This window comes from Pleurodeles waltl, chromosome 4_1 (assembly GCF_031143425.1).
Source record: "Pleurodeles waltl isolate 20211129_DDA chromosome 4_1, aPleWal1.hap1.20221129, whole genome shotgun sequence".
NCBI lineage: Eukaryota > Metazoa > Chordata > Amphibia > Caudata > Salamandridae > Pleurodeles > Pleurodeles waltl.
Genome location: NC_090442.1, coordinates 366,287,881 through 366,309,327, shown reverse-complemented (window position 1 = coordinate 366,309,327; position 21,447 = coordinate 366,287,881). Strand labels below are relative to the sequence as shown.

Here is a 21,447-nt window from a genome sequence, read left to right as displayed (position 1 = left end):
GAGCTGCACTTCTTTCCCATGCTGGTGTATCTGCTCATGTACCAGGAGTACCAATGCCGGCGACGACGACCACGGTGAGTACTGCACCTAGCACACCGGGGGGGGGAGAAAAAAGAGAGTGGCACACACACGCAACACACAACACCACCATACACGCAAACACATGCAACAACATTACATATACACCCAGTAACCCTCAGGAATAACGCAAGGACAAAAGGAATTGAGTCAAATAAGTGTTATATTAGAAATAGTTATAAATACGTTTAGAACTCAAAAACAATATTTACAAAATATACAATATTTACAAAAGGCGGGACAATGTCCACTCAAAATGTCTGTGGCCCACTGGGCCAAATCACATAGGCCAAGCCCACACTTGACTCAATACGGAGAGAACACTGCAGGGGGATCAGGTCAAAAACACACAGGCACCTCAGGGGGACGGGGAAGTGGGGGCACCTCAGCCAGAAGATGGGACAATGCCACTGCTCCTGGAGGGGGCTCCATGCTCACTGCTTAGTCCTGGGGAATGCAAAGCTACAATCTCTCAAGTGGGTGGTTTGCCCACTGCTTGGTCCTGGGGAGTGCAAAGCCACAGTCTCTCAAGTGGGTGGTTGGCCCACTGCTTGGTACTGGGGAGTGCAAAGCCACAGTCTCTCAAGTGGGTGGCTCCTACACTGGTTCTGGAGGGGGCTTTGTGCCCACGATGCTGCACTTGAGGGGTGCCAGGTCACAGTCCCTCACCTGGGTATCAGAGCTACGAGATTTGCAGTGGCCAGGATGCATGATGCTCCATGGAGGCAGGACTAAAGTCCATCTGACGGCAGCTAAGGCTGCCCAGTGGTGGTAGTGCCGGTGCTGGTGGGAGTGCTGCCAGTGGTGGGGGGAGGCTCCAGCCCTTCCCCTACAGCCTCAGACAGCTGCCCACTGGGGCTGCTGCTGGTGGCAGTGGTGCTACTTTCAGCGGTGCAGGTGGTGGTGCGTGTGCCGGTGTCGCGTGGGCTCTCATTATCCTAAATGAGACTACTGGATTTCTAGGCAGCAGGATCGATAACGGTGTGGGGGACTGAGTCTGACCCACGTGTAAGGAACTCTGTCACCCTAAATCCGGTTGTTGCTCCGGCTAACTAGCAGTGCCTCATTTCTCCCACGGGGAAAAAATTATTGGGCAGCCGAGCGCATGACATCTTTGGAACTTCTCAGGGAAGTCGTGGTCACTCAGATCCAAACCAACTCTCTCATTCACAATATGGTCTCATATACAAATGACAAAGACAGTATAAGTTTTATATAATGTTTTAATAAAACAACTGTATTTTAGATATTAAGGCGTGAGCCGCAATAACCAGAACAATACAACATAGTAGGATTGATATAGTAACCAGGAGAGTAAAACATAGAAATAAAGCTATCATAATTCCTAACCGTTTCAACTCTCCCTCTGCTTGTTCTATTTAGAGCACAGCATGTTAAGCTTTCAGCTTGCCTTTCTGTATCACTAGGGAGACGGACACACTCATACCTGAGCAAAGGCCTGTGATCTGGTTCAGCATCTGCAACGAGGCAGTCAGCGTCTAGTTGTGGTTCCCTGGTCGGAATCTCCCTCTTCCATGTATTGGGACAAGGAAGTGATTTTATAACTAACATGTCATCGTGATCACAAAATGTTCCTACGCAGGAATGGTAAGTCTAGACTCCTACCACGTCTATCGGCAATGTACCAGACTGTATCCTTGACTAAAGCACAGAGTGAATATGTTATGAAGAACTCCAGTGCTGAAGTAGGCAAAACAGTGTGATATGAATAAAAAACAACACCGTAGAACTGGCTATTCTGTAAAATAACAGTACGAAGCCTAATAGAAAGCATTTAGAGCAAAGTGCACAGAGGCTCTAAGCTGTTAGCAAATGAATAAAATATATTTAGGGCAAAGTGCACAGAGGCCTAAGGCCTGAAGCTAATGCGCAAAATATACGTAAAACTGACCACACTACACCGGTGCTTGCGGCGGTGCTGGTGGCGGTGCTGTCCGTGGTGCAGGTGCCGGTGCTGCCAGTGGTGAGGGGAGGCTCCAGCCCTTCCCCTGCAGCCTCGGATGGCTGCCCACTGGGGCTGCTGCTGCTTGCAATGGTGCTACTTTCAGCAGTGCAGGTGGCAGTGCTTGCGGCGGTGCTGGTGACGGTGCTGGCTGCGGTGCAGGTGCTGGTGCTGCCAGTGGTGAGGGGAGGCTCCAGACCTTTCCCTGCAGCCTCGGATGGCTGCCCACTGGGGCTGCTGCTGCTGACAGTAGTGGTGCTTACGGCGGTGCTTGTGGCATTGCAGGTGGCGGTGCTTGCGCGGTGCAGGTGGCGGTGCTGGCCGCGGTGCAGGTGGCGGTGCTGGCCGCGGTGCAGGTGGCGGTGCTGGTGGTTGTGCTGGTAGCCACTAGGCCTTCACCTGCAGGCTCGGATGGCTGAAGTGCCTTGGCTGGTGTTCTGTGCCCCTTTCTGCCCTTGGCAGATAGTGGTGTCACCTTGGGTCTGCCAGCTGGAGTCTTTCAGGTGGCCTTGCTGGATGGTTGTGGCTCCTTCTCCTTGCTGGATGCTGTCCCCTTCTTGACCTTGCCAGGTGGTGGAATCTTCTTGGCTTTGGCAGGGGTTGGTGGCACACTGGCTGGCATGACGGGTGCCCCCTGAGAGCCTCTGACAGCTGCAGAAACCACAGCGGACATGGACTTGGTGGCTGAGGTGCTGGGCTGGGTTCTGGCCACCCTGGCCTGAGGTGAAGGACGGGGGGTGGAGGGGTAGGGAACAGGTCAATGTTGGCTAGGAAAAGCTTCTTAGGGGCCTTGGGGCGGGAAGAGGGTGAAGCTTTAGGAGTGGAGGAAGAGGGAGTGCTTGTAGGAGGTGTCAGTCTGCTGTGTTTGCGTGCAGGTGCATGAGCTGGATGCTGTTGTGAGGTGGAAGGCTGTTGGTTCAGTGTGTGCTTGCATTTGTGTACTTTGGGAGGAAGGCTCACAGACACAGTGGGAGAGGACACAGGGGACGTGTGCATGGATGTGGGGGTGGTGACTGCCAGTGAGGGGTGTGTGGTGATAGGCGTGCTGGTGATGGAGGTAGTGGATGAGGATGTAGTGCATGAAGGTGTGAGTGGAGACGCTACTGGGAGGGAAGTGGACGACGTGGAGGAGGGGGCAGAGTGGAGGCAGTGGATGTTGGTGTGTCTGCTTGGGGATGGTGCTTGTGTGAGTGCCTGTGAGATGAAGTATGGTGCTTGTGTTTGCCTGAGACACTTCTGTGTGGTGATTTGGGTGATTGCTGGTCTGAAGGTGTGCTTGGGATAGGCTTGGGTTGAGGGGATTGGGACTGGGTAGAGGAAGTTAGAGAGGGGAGGCTGGACACAGGGACAATGGCTGCCATCAGTGCGGAGGCCAGAGCCTGAAATGCTGTCTGTTGGGCCTCCACGCCAGAGTGAATGCCCTCCAGGTATCCATTTGTTTGTTGCAAATGCCTCTCACCACCCTGGTTGGCATTCAGAATGGTTGACTGCTCAACATTGAGGGGTCTCAGGAGTTCAATAGCCTCCTCAGTGAGGTCAGCAGGGCTGACTGGGGCGGGGCCTGAGGTGCATGGGGCGAAGGAGATGCCCACCCTCCTGGGTGAGCGGGCACGGGAAACATGCTGAGGGGCTGCTGGGAGGTCAGTGCTGGTGTGGGGGGTGGTGGCTGTACCTGTTGTTGGAGTGGGCACAGAGGTGTCTGCCACCACCAAGGAGCTTCCATCGGAGGAGGAGTCGCTGTCTGTAGTGTCCCCTCCTGTCTCCGTCGTGGTGCTCCCCTCGCCCTCCATCCCACAGGTGCCCTCACCGTCGGTGGATTCGGCCTCCAGGCCCATGTGGGATGCAGCTCCCTCCATTGCTGGTGCCTTTGCTCCTCCACCAGATGATGCTAATGCACACAAGGACAGGGTGAGAAAACAAAAAGGGGGGGAGATAGACAGAGGACACACTTGGTCAATGCCAGCAACACTACTACTGTTGGCATACACAACACACAGGGAGCTGCCCTATGCACTAGGCCATGCACTACCAGTCACACAGCTAGTCACGAGCCGGGGTACAATACCTAATGCCATTAGCTGCACACCTGAAACCCACAGGACCCTGCCAGTAGTAGATGGAGACTAACACTATTGGGGTTAGAGTGCTTCAGAGCCTGTCCAACAAGGGACCTACCCTGCCATGTTCGCACCTGGCCTAGGGGCACCCACAGCCCACATTCCCCACCCAGGTAAATCCTTAACGCGTGCAAAGTCAGGAATCTGACTCTGTACTCACCCCTTGTGGCTGCTGTGATGCCTTCAAGTGCCCATCTAACTCTGGATAGGCCACTGCCAGGATGCGGAACATCAGGGGGGTCAGGGTATGAGGGGGCACCCTTTCCTCGTTGGGAGGCCAGCCCTAGCTGGGCCTCTGTTGTCTTCCTTGCCCAGCGGTGCAGGTCCTCCCACTGTATGCAGCAGTGGGTGCTCCGTCTGTCAAAGACCTCCAGGGTCCGCACCTCCTTGGCGATGGCACGCCAAATACCCTTTTTTTGATGGGCGCTGACCTGCAGGGAAAAGACATCAGAAAAAGGATTAGTCATACCCTCCGAACTGTCATACTCATGGCCCACCATTTCCCTCCCATCCCCTTACGCACATACATTGACCACCATACATGCAGCACTCTGCCCAGGACCCCTCAACTCCCCCAACATGAGGCTGACACACACAGCACTCCATATATTCATGGCCCACATATCATGCTCACAGTGTACTCACCTGTTTGTCTGGAGGACCATAGAGTAAAGTGTACTGGGTGTAGGACCCCATCCACCAGTCTCTCCAACTCCTCTGAAGTGAAGGCAGGGGCCCTTTCCCTGACACTTGAGCCATTGTCGCTTCCAGACACAGGTCACAGCAGCACTTGTAGAGTAGGTCCTCTCCTGTTGAAGGTCAGGTAGCAAGTGAGTGAACAGATAGAAAATGGCAGTCATGTCTGCGGTGGTGCATACCGTCACCGCTGGCGTGCATCGCCATTGGCTCCTGGAACCCATAGGGCCCAATGTTAACCAATGCAAAGTTGCGCAGCAGTCGTCGACCGCTGAATGCAACGGCACCCAACGCCAGCAGTATTACCTAATTTCCACTTGTCTCTCCACAGAGGTCAGGCAGCTGCCATTTCAGGGGGGCACAGGGCATGTCATCTAACTGTGTCACAGCAGACATTGGCACATCAACTGACTCTCAAATTCACATACTGTTTCTGTAAAGGAAGAGATGCATCATTATTTCAATAGATGTGTGAATATGTCCCTCTGCTCACCATTTTTCAACCTAGACTTCAACCGCTGAGGATGAATATGAGATGGAGACATCCCGTGTACAGACCCCTGGTGGACCTGGTGACAATGGAGGACAGACACATTATCCTAACCTACAGACTTGATCGGGCCACAATCCAAGAACTGTGTGCTCAATTAGAGCCAGACCTGGTTTCAGCTATCAGCCAGCCCATAGGTATCCCCCCTCTAGTGCAGGTCCTATCAGTGCTCCAATTCCTGGCAAGTGGTTCCTTCCAAGCGACAGTGGCCGTGGCATCAGGCATGTCACAGCCTATGTTCTTAAACGTGTTGACCAGAGTGTTGTCTGCCCTGCTGAAACACATGCGCAGCTATACCGTATTTCCCCAGGTGAAGGATTTGGCCACAGTGAAAGCTGACTTCTATGCCCTGGGACATAGCCCCAACATCATTGGTGCCATTTATGGTACACATGTAGCATTTGTCCCCCCCCCCCCGGAGGAATGAAAAAGTGTTCAGGAATAGAAAAAGCTATCACTCTCTGAATGTGCAGATGGTGTGTTTGGCGGACCAGTACATCTCCCATGTGAATGCCAAGTATCCTGGCTCTGTGCATGATTTCTTTATCTTAAGGAATAGCAGCATCCCATATGAGATCCAGAGGCACCGGGTGTGGCTAATAGGTGAGCCCATGGTCTCCATCCACTTGATATAGGTATATGGGTGTGGGGTTGTCCCTAAGGATGAGTTTATGTCTGACAGGTATCCCTCAAATATTTGCAGGTGACGCTGGTTACCCCAACCTCTCATGGCTACTGACCCCAATGAGGAATGCCAGGACAAGGGCAGAGGAACGTTACAATGAGGCACATGGGTGAACAAGGAGGATCATTGAAAGAACCTTTGGCCCCCTGAAGGGCAGGTTCCGGTGCCTCCATCTGAAAGGTGGATCCCTGTACTACTCACCCAAGAAGGTGTGCCAGATCATCGTTGCATGTTGCACAACCTGGCCTTGAAACGCCAGGTGCCTTTTCTGCAGGAAGATGAGTCTGGAGATGGTCTTGTGGCAGTTGTGGAGCCTGTGGACAGTGAGGATGAGGAGGCAGAGGAAGAAGATGTGGACAACAGAAGCTTAATCATACAACAGCACTTCCAGTAACACACAGGTAAGACACTGTAACTTCACTTTCCATTGCAGTTTTGTGTTAGACATTGGACATGGCAGCCTGATTTCCCTATGTCTATGGCCACTTACTGTACCGTTTGGTATCTCTATTTCTCTATTTTCAGATCTCTGTGGCCCACTCTGGCTCCTGGTGTGTTTAGTGCTGCCCACTACAGGTCATACCAATGTATATATAACTGTACATTTGATTTGAAATGTTAACAGCTTGTTGAATTAATACTTATTTCAATCAATTGACGGACTCCATAGTTGTATTTGTTCCAAGGGTGTTTATTTAAGTGCTAAGAGGTGGATGTGCAATGGGCTGGGGTGATGGTGGAGGAATGTCCAGATAGAGTCCAGTCTCTTTGTATCACAGGTGCATTGTCCAAGGGGGCATAGGAAGTGGAGCAATGGCAGTTCAAGGTGGACTGGGTGACAGAGTGGCACAGAAGGGTAACAATCAGGAGAGTCTTATTTCCTGGCTGGGGTCTTGGCAATGTTCTCTGGCTTCTGCCTGGATCACTGGGACCGTTTGCGGGGTGGTTCTCCTTCTGCAGGGGGTGGGGTGCTGGTGGCCTGTTGGACCTGTGGCGGGGCCTCCTGTCCACTTGTGCAGGTGGAGGTGGAGGGCTGTTCTTTGGTGTGGCTAGTGTCAGGGGCCCGTTGGTGTGCCACTGCCTCCCTCATGGTGTTGGCCATGTCAGCCAGCACCCCTGCAATGGTGACCAGGATGGTGTGGATGTGTTTGAGGTCCTCCCTGATCCCCAGGTACTGTCCCTCCTGCAGCCGCTGGGTCGCCTGCAACTTGGCCAGTATCTGGCCCATCGTCTCCTTGGAATGATGGTATGCTCCCAGGATGTTGGTGAGTGCCTCGTGGAGAGTCGGTTCCCTGGGCATGTCCTCCCCCTGTTGCACATCAGTCCTCCCAGCTTCCCTGTTGTCCTGTGCCTCTGTCCCCTGAACCGTGTGCCCACTGCCACTGACCCCAGGTCCCAGATTGTCTTGGGTTTGTGGGGTTACCTGGGGTCCCTGTAGTGGTGGGCACACTGCTGATTGACATGTCCTGGGGACAGAGGGATAGGCCCGCTGGGTGGGTGCTGTGGTGGTGTTTCCAGAGGGGGAGGGCTCTGGGACTGTGGCAGGGTAACCGACTGTCCATTGGTCCCCGATGGGCCAGGTTGGTCATCGTGATCCAGGCGTGAAGAGCTGCTGTCATCACTGTGGGCCTCTTCTATGGAGGGGGACTGGATGTTGGTGGCACCTCCTCCCCGGTGACGTTGATTGGGGGTCCTGTGGGATGTAAATGCAGTGTTATTGTATATGCATGTGCAATCTTGTGCATGGGTATGTTTCCCTGTATGGTTGTGATTTCCCTGTCAGCTTTGCCTTGTGTGAATAGTGATTTTGTGTGCTAGGTGGTTCTCTCTAATGTGCATGCCTTAGTGATGGGTGTCCATGCAGGTCTGTGGGGGTGTCCATGCATTGGCGTGGCATGCAGGGCTTGGTTTTGTGATGGGTGGGTTGTGATAGTGGGGTATATGTGAGGTGGTGGAGTGATAGGCGTGAGGGAAGGGGTAGGAGTTTGTGATGGCATTCAGGTAGGGTGGGGGATATAGGAGTAAAGAGTTGACTTACCAGAGTCCAGTCCTCCTGCCAGGCTCTCAGGATGCATAATTGCCAAGACTTGCTCCTCCCATGTTGTTAGTTGTGGGGGAGGAGTTGGGGGTCCACCACCAGTCCTCTGTACAGCTACCTGGTGTCTTGCCACCATGGAACACACCTTCCCCCGTAGGTCATTTCACCTCTTCCTGATGTCATCCCTTGTTCTGGAGTGCTGTACCACGACGTTGCCCCTGTCCACGACTCTCCGCCATAGCTCCATCTTCCTTGCAATGGATGTCTGCTGCACCTGTGATCCGAATAGCTGTGGCTCTACCCTGATCATTTTCTCCACCATAACCCTTAGCTCCTTCTCTGAAAACCTGGGGTGTCTTTGGGGTGCCATGCATGTGGTGTGAGTGGTATGTGTGAGGGTGTGTGGGGTGCTGTGTTGGGGTGTGTGCTGTGAGGTGCGTGGATGGTGTATGGGTGATGGTGTTCTGTGGCTCAGATTGGGTGGGTGCTCTGGCTTGTCTCTCTCTCAGTTGGCAATCTTTTTTTTCGTTGAAATGGTTGTGGGTAATGTGGGTGGGTGTTTTATAGTGTTGTGAGTGTGTGGGTTTGGTGTGTGTATGTGTGTCAGGTGTGTGTAGTTTGAATTGTCCAATGTGGTGTAGTTTTGGTAGTGTGTGTGTATTTTGAGCGCAGCAGTGTGTACCGCCAATGGTTTACAGCGGTTAAAAGACCGCCGCAGTGATTCGTGGGTCCTGATACTGTGGGCGTAGTTCTGTTGGCGTAATGGTGTGGGTTTTGGTACCACCAATTTATCACTGACCTTAGGGCTGGCGGACTTGGGTGTATGTCTGTATAGTGGCGGATTTCTATGTGTGGGTCATAATACCCATAGCAGTATACCGCCGCGGTCACGGTATGTTGCCGGCCGTCAACACGGCGGTAGGCGGCATTTACCGCCAATGTTGTAATGAGGGCCCTTATCTTGTGCCCATTGGGAAATACAAAGATTTTCTTGATACCTATTTATCACTCTTTATATTTCGCCAACTGTAAGGAGGCTAAAAGCACAATAAATAGTAAAGATGGAGTATGTCCCAGTAAAATACCAAAATTGTTTTGAAAAAATGTGGATTTCTGCTTCAAGTCTGCCTTTTCCTCACAAAATCTCCAATGGTTCCATTGTTCATACGAAGGAGGATACAGCAGACTACTTTGCTAGGGTAAAGGCTCCTGTTAGCATATGGAACCAGCAGCAGAAAAATTGCATTGATATGAAGAGATCTCTCCTCATAGTAGTGGCCAGGGGCAAGAAACATCCCTCACTCTAGGCCCCCTGACTGGAATCTAACTCAAAACAAGATCTTGGGGTGTTCCAGAATTTGCTCTGCTATTCCGAACTTAAATGAGGGACAGCCACCACAAAAACTTTTTAAAGCATCTTGGTTGAGGGAAACGTGGGTTGTCTATAAACAAACATTTTGCAGTGGAAAAGATTTGAGACATTGTGGGACCCAATAATGCAGAGGCTCCGCAATATGGCTTAACCCCTTGGGTGCCCTAGACATAACGGTTACGTCCTCGGCTGCAGGATTGCTGTGCCGAGGACGTAACCATTACGTCCTGCACCCAGCCCACGGGGGAGCACTAGCGCTCCCCCCTTGGGCCACCCACCCCCTCCCCTAGGCAGGGATGACAGGGGAAGCACTTCCCCTGCCACTGCCGACCCCCCCAATGATGCCTGATGACGTCAGCGCACGAGCATGGCTTCTAGAGCGACCGAGGAGAAACTGATTTGTTTCTCCTCGGATGGGAGAAGGGGGAGGTCATAGAGGCATGAAAAGGAAAGGCTTTTCCTTTCCTTTTGATGTCTCTCTGAGCATTCCTGTAGAACTATTGTAGCGAGACCGTGCTGCAGGAATGCCCACTAGACACACTTTGTTTTTTTTGTTATTTATAAACAAGGGGAGTGACCCCTGGGGCAAAGGTTACTCCCCAGGGGGGCAATTATATTTTAGGCCATTTCTGCCTCCTTTGGGGACAGATCGGCCTATTTTAATTAGGCCAATCTGAAGCCACTGGTCACCAGGGATAAAAAAAAAATTTTGTTTTCTTTACGGGGGGAGCGCCCCCTTTGGCCAGAGTCACTCCCCAAGGGGGCCAAATTTATTTAAGAACATTTCTGTCCCCCCTTGGGGGCAGATCAGCCTCTTTTTCTTAGGCCAATCTGCCCCAAGGGAGGCAGAAACTATTAGACACCAGTGACTTTTTTTTATATTTTACATAAAGGGAGCGATTCCCTAGGCAAGGGTCACTCTCTAGGGGACGATATTATATTAGGCAATTTCTGCCCCCTCTGGCGGCAGATTGGCCTATTTCTATTAGGCCCATCTGCCCCCAAGGAGGATAGAAACCACTAAGGCACCAGGGATTGTTGAGTGTGTGTGTCTTGTTTGGGGGGGAGGGTATTGGGCAAGGGTAGCTCCCCATGGGGGCACATTACTGTTGGCCATTTCTGTCCCCCCCCTATTTTTATTAAGTCCTTCCACCCTAAGGCCGGCAGAAAGCCCACTAGACACCAGGGAAGATTTTTTTCTAAAAAAGAGGGTGGGGGAATCGCCATACCCCCACCCCAAATAAATGGGGACAAAGTTGTGTTGCCCACCGATAGGCAGATGGGCCAATTACCCCCAGTCCTCTCACGGGTGGCAGAAAGCCTACTACATGCCAGGGAATTTAAAAACAAATAGAGGGGTGGGAGCTGTCAACGAGTAGGAGCATGGTTATGCCCCTCACCCCAACTGAAGGGGGTAACAGTTTTTCAGCCTCCCCTGCAAACTAAAGGATCTTATCTCAACGGCAAACAAGAGAATTTTTGATTATTTGGGATTTTGATTTTACGTTTGGGCCAAGGGAGCATGTCTAACTCTCTATATCGGAATGATGAGCAGCTGCACTTTTTGGACTTAAGGACGCTGCCATCTAGAAAATCTACCAGACCTGAACATCTCGGTGAGTCCAGGGTGGTGTGCTTCACATGCAACCCACATCATTTTCTTACCCACAATGCCCTGCAACCCTCTAACTTGGCTTGAGATCATGCATTTTCCCTACATTTTTGTGATGGAAACTTCCGGAATCTGCAGGAATCCACAAAATTCCTACCACCCAGCACAGTTGCATCTATACTGATAAAAATTCTGCCCCACTTGTCAGCCTAAAAACGTTGTTTTCCAAACTGCCCTTTTGGGCCCGCTTTGGTTCCCTCTCAATTTCAACATGTTTTTTTACCCTTCCCTGTCACAGGCACTTGGCCCACATGCACAAGAAAGGTATCATTTTTATCAGGAGACAGAAGGGAACTTTGGGTGGTAGGAAATGTGTGCTGGTGTGGTGATCCCACACAGAAATGTGAGGAAATGTGATTTTTTAGCTACTTTAAGGTTTGCTGAGGATTCTGGGTAGGAAAACACTGAGGGATCTATGCAAGTCACACCTCCCTAAACTCCCTCAGAAGTCTAGTTTTCAGAAAACCCTGGGTTTGGTAGGTTTCTTTAGATGGCTGCTGAGCCCAAGACCAAAAACACAGGTGCCCCTCTTGCAAAAACAGGTAGTTTTGTAATAATCTTGATATGTCAATGTTGTGTTTTGTGGCATTTCCTGTTGTTGGAACTAGGCCTACCCACACAAGTGAGGTACCATCTTTATTGCAAGACTTAGGAGAATGGTGGGTGGAAGGAAATGTGTGGCTCCTCTCAGATTCCAAAACTTTCCATCACCAAAATGTGAGGATTTTTCTTTTTTTTTGGCTAAATTTTGAGGTTTGAAAAGGATTCTGGGTAACAGAACCTGTTGAAAGCACCACAAGTTACCCCATCCTGTATTTCCCTATGTGTCTAGTTTTAAAAGATGCACAGTTTTGGTAGTGTTTCCTAGGTGCTGGCTCAACGAGAGGCAAACATCCACAGCTAGGCACTTTCCAAAAAACTCGTTGGTTTTCAATGTAAACGTTTGATGTGTCCATGTTGCATTTTGGGGCATTTCCTGTTGCTGGCACTAGGCCTACCAACACAAGTAAGGTACCGTTTTTATAGGGAGACTTGGGCAATGCTGGGTGGAAGGAAATGTGTGTCTCCGCTCAGATTCCAGAACTTTCCATCACTGAAATGTGAGGGAAAAGTGTTTTTTTGCTAAATTTTGAGGTTTGCAAAGGATTCTCAGTGCCAGAACCTGGTGAGAGCCCCACAAGTCACCTCATCCTGGATTTCTCTAGGTGTCTAGTTTTCAAAAACTCACAGGTTTGCTAGGTTCCCCAGGTGTCGGATGAGCTAGAGGCCAAAATCCACAGCTAGACACTTTCCAAAAAACACATCAGATTTCAATGTAAAAATGTAATGTGTCCATGTTGCGTTTTCAGTCACGGGCACTAGGACTACCCACACAATTGAGGTACCATTTGTATCAGGAGACTTGGGGGGGCACAAAATAGAAGATCAAGTGTTATTGCCCCTTGTCTTACTCTACATTTTTTCCTTTCAAATGTAAGACAGTTTGTAAAAAATTAGTCTATTTGAGAAATGCCCTGTAATTGACATGCAAGTATGGGGACCCCGGAATTCAGAGCTGTGCGAATAACCACTGCTTCTCAACACCTTATCTTGTGCCCATTTTGAAGATACAAAGATTTGCTTGATACCTATTTTTCACTCTTTACATTTCACCAAATTAATTGCTGTATGCCTGGTATACAATGAAAACCCATTGCAAGGTCCTAGCTCATTTATTGGCTCTGCGTACCTAGGGTTCTTGATGAACCTACAAGCCCTATACTTCTCCGCACCCAGAAGAGTCCAGCAGACATAACGGTATATTGCTTTCAAAAATCTGCCATAGCTAGAAAACGTTACAGAAGCAAACGTGGACAGAAATGGCTGTTTTTACCTCAATTTCAATACTTTTTTTTGGTTCAGCTGTTACTTTCTGTAGGGAAACCTTGAAGGATCTACAAAAATGACCCCTTTCTGAATTCAGAATTTTGTCTACTTTTCAGAAATGTTTAGCTGTCCAGGATTTACTTATTTGCGTCACTAACTGTAAGGAGGCTAAAAGCACAACAAATAGTAAAAATGGGGTATGTCCCAGAAGAATACCAAAAGTGTGTTGAAAAATGTGGTTTTCTGCATTATGTCTGCCTGTTCCTGAAAGCTGGGAAAATGGTGATTCTAGCAGCGCAAACCCTTTGTTGATGCCATTTTCCAGAAAAAAAACACATGCTTTCTCCCCCAGCACTTTTGTCCATTTTTCTAAAAAAAACATTTTTGCTGTATTTTGGCTAATTTCTTGGTGTCCTCCATCGGAACCCACAAACTCTGGATACCTTTAGAATTCCTGGGATGTTGGAAGGAAGGCTGCAAATTTGGTATGCATAGCTCATGTGGACAAAAAGTTATGAAGGCCTAAGCGCGAACTACCCCAAACAGCCCAAAAAAGGCTTGCACCTGAGGGGGAGAAAGGCCTGGCAGCAAAGTGGTTAAATTCCTGAACCGAAGGGGAAATGAGTCCCAAAATGCACAATAGTCCACTGAGAGAAAGAGAAGAAGCCTTAAAAGCTCCAAAGACAATTTTGTTTACCCTGATGAGTACCGCTGATGTAAGGTTCAAATGGAACACTTAAGTATTGAGTAGGAAGCCAAAGAACTGTAGTACTTAACAGGATGAAGGGTGACTTTTTTATCTGACCACAATATCTTACCATTGAAAGGAGTTCACTAAGTGTGATTAAAGGAGAGGCTAATTAATGCAACAACAAAAATGTTGTCTACATATAAAATAAGACAGTCTTCTCACGTGTGAAGGCAATCCATTTGACAATGCATTATTCTGTTAAAAAATCAACGGCTATAAAAAAAGCTGAATTGCAGGGATGTGAACTGCCATTGCTTGCTGCACCAAGGGCATTGAAGAAAGGCCTGAAGATCAGCATAAATGGTGATAGTGAGGTAGGTATCCTTGAAATCAATTAGGGTATGACATAATTTTCTGTAGAGTGTTTTGGGGATGGCGTAGCTATCTAATTTTGAAACGGGAGTTGGCTGCCCACTAATCTGTGCTTTCATACTGATATGCACTGTATTTCTTTTCAACAAGGAAGATAGTACTGATATATTTGGGAAAGGCTGGATGAGTTTCAACAATTGCTGCTTTGGAACAGAGATCTAAAATTTCATGATCCACCTGTAGCTCATATTCAGAAGTGAATGAAATCAGAGGTAGAGGGCATGCATGAATAGGAGTAGCCAGGAGCTCTTTACAGTAACTTTGGACTGCCTGAAGAGTCCTACAGTTATAAAAACAAACGTTTGCTGTCTAATTTTAGAGAGGCAGAAATTCGGGAACATATTTACTAAAGGTTTATGCAAGGCAGAGCAGCAAACGGAGTTGCTGTGATGCGTTGCGTGCACAGGAGAGAGCTGAATAGCGATACATCTACTATATGGTGCTCTTCAGCTCCCTACCTCCATTGGTGCACTTGAGGATGCCTAGCACTAACGCAGGCACCCTTGCACCATGGTGCAAGGATGCTAGGATTATAGTCAGGACTGTTTTTGTGCATGAAGGCATACTCTCCTGCACAAAAATATACATAAGTGGCAATTTCCTCGTTCTATGAGGATGCTAAATCCATCCACTCAAGGAATCCGTGTCTCAAGGTGGCAGGTCAATGGCTGCAGTCCCTGCAAGTGTCAAGGTATACGAATGTGGACCTGTTATGTCAAAAAGCCTGTTTTAACAGGTGGGAAGGATTTTATCCAGATCTTTTTAGGATGAGAGCCATAACCTACCAAAAAGGATATAATTTTCGGGTCTGACTCCAGTTGGAAGATCATTGAAGTCCACCTACCGATGACGGCATTCACTGTTCAAATGTGTGCATCATTCTGAATGGGTCTTCACTTTCAATAAATAAGGTAATTCAGGTTTACATCACTATCAAATGAGGCAGTAAGGTGTTTGAAGACAGTCGAGAATGGCAAGTGGCAATCTCATAACAAGTTGATATTGTGGCTTTAAGATATAATTTGGCATGTGTTAGACTTCTAATTTGTGGATGCAATCAAAGTCCCTAAGTGGTCAGAAACTTAATTATGTTGTACAGTTTTCCCAAAATCCAAATTTAACGATATGTTGAGTTACATACTCTCAGTAAGTGAACTACTAGCAAAAATATTGTTTGTTGTGTGGTGTAGTTTCTTGTTTAATATTGGTAGACTTGTCCTTTTCTAAATGCATGTGCTAACTCCAATGCACGTGCCAGGAGGCTCTCTGAAAATTTCTGTTGGAATCCATGATGATGCTGAGGTGGCTAGTTTGTACTAACCAAGACATCATGTTGCTTTCTTATCTTCAACATTAAATAAGCTTGCAATTGGTATAAATGCTGAGAACAAAGAATTGTGTTTGTTATTATGCTATTTTTCCAGGCAATAAATGGTATCTCTTCTTCAGACTCTTTCGTGAAAGAGCACAGCAAAATATACCCTGAGCATTTTCAGGTGACAGTTACATCAACTTTTATACTACGTTTGGAAACTTTTTAACTTTGATTCCCATGCTAATGCTTTACAAAAAAAGTTAATAAATGTAACGCCTGATATACGTACATACATTCACAAATAGTAGGTGCAAAGTGTTGGCTTTTTGCAACCTACCTGCCTATGTTCTAGTTTGTTGCATCACAACCATTTGGAGAGGGATACAAAATGAGCTTCCGCTTGAATATTAATTCGGCAGGTTGCTACATGTGAACTTCTGATTGGCTATGACCATTAGATGGCCCTTTAAAGAACAAGCGACGTCCACCCTAGTGTTTACATTCTCAGACAGGAAGTATTTTTAAAGCAGCTCTTGTGTTTTAAAGGAAAAGTTTCTAGTTTAAAAATAAATGTTTCATGTTTGAGAAGACATCTGGGGAGCATGCATTGGTCTCCTGGACCACTGTCTGCTCCACACAAGGTCACCTGACATAATCCAGAAATTAGGATCCCTCCCACAGGGACAGCTTACCTTCTACAAACCACAACTCTGGTGTCTGTGTTTGAACAATTGTGTGCTCCCATAATCGCAGTCACAAACCATTGATACATGTCACTGCTCCTTTCACACACTATCCTTATTTGTGATTAGGAATGAGTAGCATAATCACTTTTGTGAGTAAAAAAGACATTTCCGACTTCCAAAATAGGTACAGTAATTAATTAAAAAACGTTTTGGGTTTACAAACACTGTTTTGACAAATCACAGGCTCCGTGACGTCCAAAGGGCTTGATACATCAGGTCCCTAGCACTAAATCAATTTCAATGACATGTTAAAAACGATGTCTTTAATCCTTTGAAAAGTAAATAATTACTGCCTTTTTTAACTAAATACAATCATATTGCACACGGGTATTGCAACCGAAGCAAAAATATTATATGCAAACATAGTAACACTAAAATATCAGATATGGTCTTATGTTATGGAAGTGCATTAACAGTTTTTTCTTCCTTGAAGCATAAGCAGAGTCACTAGAAATCTGCATAATAATGGATTTGCCGTATTTGCAAAATAATTCATCATTGGTTGCATAAACTGAAGATTTTTTTTAAATGTATTAAAACGCAGCAAAGGTGTTGCTGAGCAGCGAAAGGCCTGTCGCAAAGGTTGACCGGTCATCTTTCTGTTGTTGATTACTTGGTTTGGGGTTCTGATTGGTAGTAAAGAGGATAATATTTCGTCCAGATAGTGCTAACATGTAAAAATCAAATAATAATAACGTAATACTGTACCAGAATGTGCTACATTTTGCCTCATAATCTGCCTATTTTTGCTGCATAATTTAAAAAAAAGTGCTGCATAATTTAGCTCTTCCCGGTTGCATAATTCCAGTGGCCCTGAACATTACTTAATTATCAGAAACTGACAAGGAATTACGCTAGAAGTAGTTTCATTCTAAACGCATGTACATATTATTAGATACATGGCATTTGAATTAGTCAATGGGATAAACAGCGGGTTATCATATGCTAGTAGCTACACAAAGCAAGTCCAATTTGTCAATGAGGTTATCTATCAATAAATGATTTTACAACATTTGCTCTCAGGCCTCGTTTCTCCTGCTCAGCACCCTATTTTAGGAGTGAATTGACAGCGCAGCTGTCAGCTTTTTTAAATGAACACATACATGCGCTTTGCTATCACTAGCATTATGTCAATGAATGATCCGTACACATGCTGAATACTAAGGATTGTGTTAGCCTTTTTTTAACAAACATTTAACTGCATCATCTCTCTATAACTTTTCCAGTTAGGGTGTAGAAAACGTGTGCTGACAATAGTCAGGCGGTATTTCTCTCAGATTTTGAACTATTCAGGCGTGAAATAAATTCAGTTTTAAGTCATAGCTTGGATGAAGAAAAATGTTAATACATTTAACTCTAGACAATATTGAACATCTCCAAAGCAGCTTTAAAAGTATGTTTTTGAAAACGGAATTATTGCCACTGTTAACAACTAAATACAATCACATAGCACTGCTTACAAACACGATTACTTGCCAGGCTCTAAAATATATCAAGAAACACTCTGTGCCCAGATACATTACTCACTCAAAACTGTTTAAAACAATCAAAACCACTTAAAGGAGTTTGATTCTGAAAGAGAGTAACTACATGGTATTTGCATTTAATTAACGGACTGAAGACATTCCCAGTTTCTCCCGTCGTCTAAAACTCAGGAGCTAAGAAGCCTAGAAACATCTTGAGTACCACAGCCATAATGCACCTCTATATAGGATAATAACAGGAATTGATACACGCCACCTAGAAAAAATGAAAAATGTCTGACTTCACACTATTACTGTTTGCATTCACAAACAGCATATGTTTATTTAAAAAAGACAATGATAACTTCCCACTGCTGCTGATACGTATGTACACTACAAAATACCTAATAACATAAACATACTGCCACAAGGTTGTCAGAATAAATAATTAAGAGTTTGCAAAAAGTGCACAGATTTAATGTACTCACCGAACGGTGTCCACTTTTCCACTGAGCCTCTCTACTAAGACATGATTTCACTCCGCAGCGTCGTTTGACCTGATCTGCGTCATTTCATTCCATGGAGAGTTGGCCCCACGCCATTCAAAGCAAGCAGCCAGGCCCCAGCTCAGTAAACAAGCACAAAAGCCAACATGCACTTGTGTGCTGGACAAGTTCAGACCCAGAGATTAGGAAACAACCAGACCGGCTCAGTCAGTAGTGGTGCATAGATGCACAAACAGCAGTTTATGAATAAGGCAGGGATCAATGGCGTTTGATGCACATGCACACTACAAAACGTGATAGAATGAGTAAGCATGTACACGTTTGTCAAAATCACTTATTAACATTTGACAAAAAATAAGCTCTGAGTGGGTTCCATTTTCAAATGAGCCTCTTTAAAAATTCATGATTTCACCAAATCACCAACTATCATTCCCAAAGTAACCTGCTCAACATCTTTTTTCAGGTCTGGTATGACAGGGCAGTTTTTTTTTATATATCTTTTGAAATTGATACATGATACAATTAAACAATCATTGTCAAAGATCGTGACTCTCATACATATTAGTTTTGTGACATTGTAATTATTTATTTATTTAGAAGTTTTGTAATGTGCACAAGGCGATGTAGGTAGGGTATGCATGCTAATTAGTTTAGAATAGCCAGGTCTTCAGGCCTTTGTGAAAGGTTAGTAATGAATTACAGTTCCTTAGAACTTCGGGAAGAATATTCCAAAGTTTGGGACCTAGGTACGAAAAAGAATGTCCTTTCAAATGAGTTAGACGAAATCTCAGTACTGTCAACAAAGTTTGGTTTGAAGATGCTAAAGAATGTATGGGCTGCTAGGGTCTCACCAGTTCCTGAATGTAGCATGGTCTTATGACCTGCTTAGCCTTATACATGTAGCAAAGAGCCTTGAACTCAATACGCTTACTGATCCTAAGCCAGTTCCAATGCTCTTTTCTCTGGCTGACCCCCTGAAATCATTGAGGTGGTTCTCTTTCATTGGGGTGTCGTAAAAATGCAAAATGCTTTCAAAGATGGCTGTGGCAGGCTTGAGCAAATCTACAAGTGTGCAGATGAGGGTGTGTGTGTGAATGTATGCATGTGTGGAGGGGGTGTGCATGTCTGTGAAGAGGGTGTGGGTGTGGATGGTTGCGGAGGGGTGCGGGTGTGAATGATTGCAGAGGGGTGCATATGTGTGAGTGGGGGTGTGTGTATGTCAGTGTGAGACTGGGTGGGGTGTTAGTATGGATGTATGCGGTTGGGGGGTTTGGAAGTGTGTGGACGGGTAGGGGGGTGTCTGTATGTGTGCGGATTTGTGGGGGTGAATGTGCCAGCGACAGGAATGGGGATTCCTCTCACCGGGTGCGTTACCGCCAGGGTTTTTGTGGTGGGGCAACCGCTGCAAAAAGCCTGGCGGTTCGCTGCATCCTAATATGGCTGGCAGCCTTAGGCCTGCCGCAGCCCAGAGGAGCTCACTGTCACCCACGGCGGTCCGACCAGACCGGGGGGACAGGCAGCGTTGTGGCGGTTTGGCTTCAGCCAAACCGCCACAACTCGGAATGCGACAGTCTTTACCACTGGGTCAGCGGCGGTTAGACCACCATCACAAATTTGGCTGTCTCATGACCGCCAAACTCATAATGAGGGATTAAGTGTTGAATTAATTACATATTCAAAATTCAGAGGAAAAAATGGCCACTTGTGACAATATTTTCATTTGTAACTTCTCATCACGAAGGCCGATTTACAAGAGCAATATACCGTTACATCTGCTGGACTCTTCTGATTGTGGGGATACATAGGGTTTGTGGGTTTTCCATGAACCTGAGGTACCCAGAGCCAATAACTGAGATGCACCTTGCAGTGGTTTTTCATTTTCTATCAGTTTTGGAGCAGTTCATATGATGAACTATACATAGTAAAAAATAGGTATCACAGAAACCTATGTAGTCACAAAATGGGCACAAAATGTGGAGTTTAGAAGCAGGGATTATTTACACATTTCTGAATTTGTGAGTATCTATTGTAGCATATGAATTAGGGGGGATTCCACAAAATTGCTTCTTTCTTACACACTGTCTTACATTTGGAAGGTGCAAATGCCGAGAAATACAATTTGTAATATCACTTGCTCTACTATTCTGTTTTTCCTTAAGTTTCCTGATAAAAATGGTATCTCACTTGTGTGGGTAGGACAAGTCCAGCAACAGGAAATGGCGCAAAATGCAACATGAACACCACATTTTCCACTCAAAACTGCCTCTTTTTTGCAATGTGCCTAGCTGTGGATTTTGGGCCATAGCTCAGCCAGCACCTAGGAAAACCTAGCAAACCTGTACATTTTTTAAAACTAGACACCTAGGGGAATCCAGGATGAGGTGACTTGTGTGGCTCCCACCAGGTTGTCTTACCCACAATCCCTTCCAACCCTCTAACTTTGACAAAAACACATATTCCTCACATTTCTGTGATGGAAAGTTCTTAAATCTGCAGGGTGTAGGTAAGGGGGGGGGGGGTAACACATGCCTTTCCACCCAGCAATTCCATAACTCTTCAGATAAAAATGTTACCTCATTTGTTTGGGTAGGCCAAGTGCCTGTGACAGAAAACAACCCAAAATTCAACACGGACCCATAACATTTTCCACACAAAAGTGATCTGTTCTTTGCCAAGTGGGTAGCTGCATATTTTGGGCGTTAGCTCAGCTGGCACCTATGGAAACTGAGCAAACCTGTACTTGTTTGAAATCTGGACACCTAGGGCAAGCCAGAATTGGATGACTTATGTGACTCTCATCACTAAAGAAACACATTATCCTCACATTTCTGTTATGGAAAGTTCTTGAATCTGCAGTGAACTACAAACTTCCTTCCCCCCAGCAATTCCCTTAAATCTTCCGAAAAAAATGGTATGTCACTTGTGTGGTTAGGCCAAGGACCCACAACAAACAAACAAACAAGGGCCCAAAACACAAAATGGACGCATCACATTTTTCCAATAAAAACTTACCACTTTGTGCAAAATGAATAGCTATAGATTTAGGGCCCTAGCTCAGCCGGCACCTGGGAAAATCAAGCAAACCTAAACACTTTTTTAACTAGACACATAGCGGAATGTAGGATGGGTTGACTTGTGTGGCTTTCATCAGGTTGTGTTACCCAGACTCCTTTGCACACCTCAAACCTTGACTAAAAAACTAAATTCTTCACAGTTCTGTGATGGAAAGTTCTGGAATCTGCAGGGAGCCACAAATT

At 46.6% G+C, this 21,447-nt stretch overlaps 1 protein-coding gene across 2 annotated transcripts in view; it reads right to left on the bottom strand.

Moving 5' to 3' along the window:
- The window catches only part of LOC138287752 (solute carrier organic anion transporter family member 1A2-like), a 670,615-nt gene extending 652,362 nt beyond the window's left edge, over window positions 1–18,253 (bottom strand). For both annotated transcript variants that reach the window (XM_069228525.1, XM_069228526.1), the window contains exon 1: window positions 18,173–18,253. The gene's annotated coding sequence lies outside the window, so the exon portion shown is untranslated. The remainder of the gene's footprint in view (window positions 1–18,172) is intronic.
- Between the last annotated feature and the right edge of the window lie 3,194 nt (window positions 18,254–21,447).